The following is a 5000-nucleotide window of genomic DNA, read 5'->3' on the forward strand; positions in this document are numbered from 1 at the left end:
AGCATGAGAGCGTCGTGTCTGCGCTCTCACAGGGAGCATGAGAGCGTTGTGTCTGCGCTCTCACAGGGAGCATGAGAGCGTTGTGTCTGCGCTCTCACAGGGAGCATGAGAGCGTTGTGTCTGCGCTCTCACAGGGAGCATGAGAGCGTCGTGTCTGCGCTGTATGTCCCCATTATCTCTGCTCTGCTGTCTGAGTAGAACAAGTCATAGTTTTCCATGAGAAGGAGTTGTTTTGAAGCATGCTCTTTACCTGGATGTCGTGACAGCTGTCATTCAGCTCAAAAGATCGCTGCTGTTAGGGACATTAAAACCCCGCGCACTACGCCTCGTACCTGTTCTTAAAAGAAGTCTGAAGAACTTTGTTGAACAAGCTTTTCTTCATGATCTTTATCATTTGAACTGGGATCCTATTTTACTAATTGATGATTTAAATCGTGCATGGGAATATTTTTATGGCAGTTTTAGTTATTTTATGGACAAACACGCTCCTCTTCGTCGGTTCAGGGTGAAGGGACGGGAGAGCTCCTGGTTCACTGCTGAACTCACACACGAGAAATCAGCTCTGGGCCAATGCGAGGAAGTCTGGGCTTGAGTCGGACTGGCTACTTTTTCGGCAACCACGTAACAGCTGCACCAGCGCTGTTATGGTCGCTAAGTGAGAGTTCTATTTATCACAGACAACTTGAACGGCCCCAGGACATTTTGGCATACCATAAAATCTCTTTCAGCCAATACCTGCTCTTCAGAGCTGCCTCCCAATGTTGTTGTTGACTCCGTCCCCATATCCGACAAATCTGAGACGCTGAACTGTTTTAACAAACCTTTCATTGCCTCCAGCTCCTTGTTTGATTCCTCTCGTGATGTTGACCCACCTACTCAGGCCCTCACCAGCCCTGCCACAGGGAGCCAGGATTTCTCTTTCCCCCCCTTCTCTGTGAAAGAGGTTCTTATGGCCTTAAAAGACCTGGACCCTCAAAAATCAGCAGCTCCAGGTAACCTCCCCCCTTACTTCTTACGTTTGTCAGCGCACATTATAGCTCAACCGGTATCCCACATCTTTAATCTTTCCATCCAGAGCAACATCATTCCTGAAGTGTGGGAAACCTCCTCTGTGCTCCCTCTCCTGAACGGGGGTGACGGCACTTTACTGGATAATTACAGACCCATCTCTAAGCTCTCTATTTTAGCAAAAGTGCTTGAAAGGCTGGTGAATGACCAGGTCAAGGATGAAGGAGCCTGAACAATATTTTATCTCCTTTTCAATCTGGCTTTAGGAAACAGCAAAGTACTGCAACTGCTGCTATTAAGGTGATCAATGATATGTCGTAGCCGCGGATGCCAAGAAATATTGCGCGGCTCTTTCGATCGATCTTCCAAAGGCCTTTGACCCAGTCGAGCACAGGACTCTGAGTCAGCCACTGACCACCACTGGACTGTCGGACCGTGCAGGTGGCTGGTTTTCTAACTACCTCTCCATCCGTAAACAGTGTGTGCAGTCTGATGGCCTAAACACTGTAAACGGTGTGCCGCAAGGTTCTGTCTTAGGACGACTCTCTTTACCCTCTCTATAAATGAGGTGGGCCAGGATATGAATGCGTCTGCACATCTTTATGCTGACGACACCGTTGTAGTCTTGCAGTCTGCTGTTGACACCATTCAGGCACAGTTATTCCATCTACGGCTCGTTCTAAAACGCAGGTAAAACCAAGATGTTGTTCTTTTCTGATAAAAGGAAGGAACCTGCTGTTCTACCCAGAATTATGTCTGCTCAGGGTTTCCCCATTGAGTCTGTGGCCACTTACAAATATCTAGGCATCCCAGTGGATGAAAGCCTTTCTTTTAAATGTCATGTTGACCAGTTACTGAGGAAATTGAGGTTAAAGCCGGGGTTTTTCTTCAGAAATGGAGCCTGTTTCTCTTTTAAAGCCAGGAAACGTATTGTTACGGCCACTTTCTTGCCACTCCTGGATTATGGGGATGTTGTATATAGAAATGCCTCTGCTCGCTCCCTGCAACTATCACGGGGCCTTGAGATCCATAACTGGCTGTAAACCCCTCACACATCACTGTACATTGTACTCTCTCACACACTGGTCTTCAGTCTCCATGCGCAGAACCACTAACTAGTGTCTAATTGTCTATAAATCCATTATCGGGCGGCTCCCCTCTTATTTGTCAATGTATCTGGTACAGAAACAGTCAGACCGCAGCCTCCGGTCCCTGGACTTCATCTCGTTTGCCGTCCCGTCAGTTCGTACTGAGCTCGGCAAGAAGGCATTTTCCTACGCTGCACCTGAGACCTGGAACCAGCTCCAGCAGAGGCTGAAGCTGCTCCTGAGACCTGGAACCAGCTCCAGCAGAGGCTGAAGCTGCACCTGAGACCTGGAACCAGCTCCAGCAGAGGCTGAAGCTGCTCCTGAGACCTGGAACCAGCTCCAGCAGAGGCTGAAGCTGCGCCTGAGACCTGGAACCAGCTCCAGCAGAGGCTGAAGCTGCACCTGAGACCTGGAACCAGCTCCAGCAGAGGCTGAAGCTGCTCCTGAGACCTGGAACCAGCTCCAGCAGAGGCTGAAGCTGCACCTGAGACCTGGAACCAGCTCCAGCAGAGGCTGAAGCTGCTCCTGAGACCTGGAACCAGCTCCAGCAGAGGCTGAAGCTGCTCCTGAGACCTGGAACCAGCTCCGGCAGAGGCTGAAGCTGCACCTGAGACCTGGAACCAGCTCCAGCAGAGGCTGAAGCTGCACCTGAGACCTGGAACCAGCTCCAGCAGAGGCTGAAGCTGCTCCTGAGACCTGGAACCAGCTCCAGCAGAGGCTGAAGCTGCATCTGAGACCTGGAACCAGCTCCGGCAGAGGCTGAAGCTGCATCTGAGACCTGGAACCAGCTCCAGCAGAGGCTGAAGCTGCTCCTGAGACCTGGAACCAGCTCCAGCAGAGGCTGAAGCTGCACCTGAGACCTGGAACCAGCTCCAGCAGAGGCTGAAGCTGCACCTGAGACCTGGAACCAGCTCCAGCAGAGGCTGAAGCTGCTCCTGAGACCTGGAACCAGCTCCAGCAGAGGCTGAAGCTGCGTCTGAGACCTGGAACCAGCTCCAGCAGAGGCTGAAGCTGCACCTGAGACCTGGAACCAGCTCCAGCAGAGGCTGAAGCTGCGTCTGAGACCTGGAACCAGCTCCAGCAGAGGCTGAAGCTGCTCCTGAGACCTGGAACCAGCTCCAGCAGAGGCTGAAGCTGCACCTGAGACCTGGAACCAGCTCCAGCAGAGGCTGAAGCTGCACCTGAGACCTGGAACCAGCTCCAGCAGAGGCTGAAGCTGCTCCTGAGACCTGGAACCAGCTCCAGCAGAGGCTGAAGCTGCACCTGAGACCTGGAACCAGCTCCAGCAGAGGCTGAAGCTGCTCCTGAGACCTGGAACCAGCTCCAGCAGAGGCTGAAGCTGCACCTGAGACCTGGAACCAGCTCCAGCAGAGGCTGAAGCTGCATCTGAGACCTGGAACCAGCTCCAGCAGAGGCTGAAGCTGCACCTGAGACCTGGAACCAGCTCCAGCAGAGGCTGAAGCTGCACCTGAGACCTGGAACCAGCTCCAGCAGAGGCTGAAGCTGCTCCTGAGACCTGGAACCAGCTCCAGCAGAGGCTGAAGCTGCTCCTGAGACCTGGAACCAGCTCCAGCAGAGGCTGAAGCTGCGTCTGAGACCTGGAACCAGCTCCAGCAGAGGCTGAAGCTGCTCCTGAGACCTGGAACCAGCTCCAGCAGAGGCTGAAGCTGCACCTGAGACCTGGAACCAGCTCCAGCAGAGGCTGAAGCTGCGCCTGAGACCTGGAACCAGCTCCGGCAGAGGCTGAAGCTGCACCTGAGACCTGGAACCAGCTCCAGCAGAGGCTGAAGCTGCACCTGAGACCTGGAACCAGCTCCAGCAGAGGCTGAAGCTGCTCCTGAGACCTGGAACCAGCTCCAGCAGAGGCTGAAGCTGCTCCTGAGACCTGGAACCAGCTCCAGCAGAGGCTGAAGCTGCTCCTGAGACCTGGAACCAGCTCCAGCAGAGGCTGAAGCTGCACCTGAGACCTGGAACCAGCTCCAGCAGAGGCTGAAGCTGCACCTGAGACCTGGAACCAGCTCCAGCAGAGGCTGAAGCTGCACCTGAGACCTGGAACCAGCTCCAGCAGAGGCTGAAGCTGCGTCTGAGACCTGGAACCAGCTCCAGCAGAGGCTGAAGCTGCGTCTGAGACCTGGAGGACTTCAAACTGCTTGTAGAAAGGCTGTTGAGACAGTCTGTGGGGTTCTGCACTTGTACATAATTTACCTTAAACTTATCTTGTTCTTTGCACTTTGTACTGCATTATTTTACTGTGTGTGTTGTGTCTCCTGTGTGTTGTGTGTTGTGTCTCCTGTGTGTTGTGTCTCCTGTGTGTTGTGTGTTGTGTCTCCTGTGTGTTGTGTGTTGTGTGTTGTGTCTCCTGTGTGTTGTGTGTTGTGTGTTGTGTCTCCTGTGTGTTGTGTGTTGTGTCTCCTGTGTGTTGTGTCTCCTGTGTGTTGTGTCTCCTGTGTGTTGTGTGTTGTGTCTCCTGTGTGTTGTGTGTTGTGTCTCCTGTGTGTTGTGTGTTGTGTGTTGTGTCTCCTGTGTGTTGTGTCTCCTGTGTGTTGTGTGTTGTGTCTCCTGTGTGTTGTGTCTCCTGTGTGTTGTGTCTCCTGTGTGTTGTGTGTTGTGTCTCCTGTGTGTTGTGTGTTGTCTCCTGTGTGTTGTGTGTTGTGTCTCCTGTGTGTTGTGTGTTGTGTCTCCTGTGTGTTGTGTGTTGTCTCCTGTGTGTTGTGTGTTGTGTCTCCTGTGTGTTGTGTGTTGTGTCTCCTGTGTGTTGTGTGTTGTCTCCTGTGTGTTGTGTCTCCTGTGTGTTGTGTGTTGTGTGTGTTGTGTCTCCTGTGTGTTGTGTGTTGTGTCTCCTGTGTGTTGTGTGTTGTGTGTTGTGTCTCCTGTGTGTTGTCTCCTGTGTGTTGTGTGTTGTGT

At 52.7% G+C, this 5000-nt stretch overlaps 1 protein-coding gene across 1 annotated transcript in view; it reads left to right on the top strand.

Moving 5' to 3' along the window:
- The window catches only part of adam15 (ADAM metallopeptidase domain 15), a 28055-nt gene that overhangs the window by 6335 nt on the left and 16720 nt on the right, over positions 1–5000 (top strand). The window lies entirely within an intron of this gene.

The sequence above is a fragment of the Echiichthys vipera genome, assembly GCF_963691815.1.
Source record: "Echiichthys vipera genome assembly, chromosome: 8".
Classification (NCBI taxonomy): Eukaryota; Metazoa; Chordata; class Actinopteri; order Perciformes; family Trachinidae; genus Echiichthys; species Echiichthys vipera.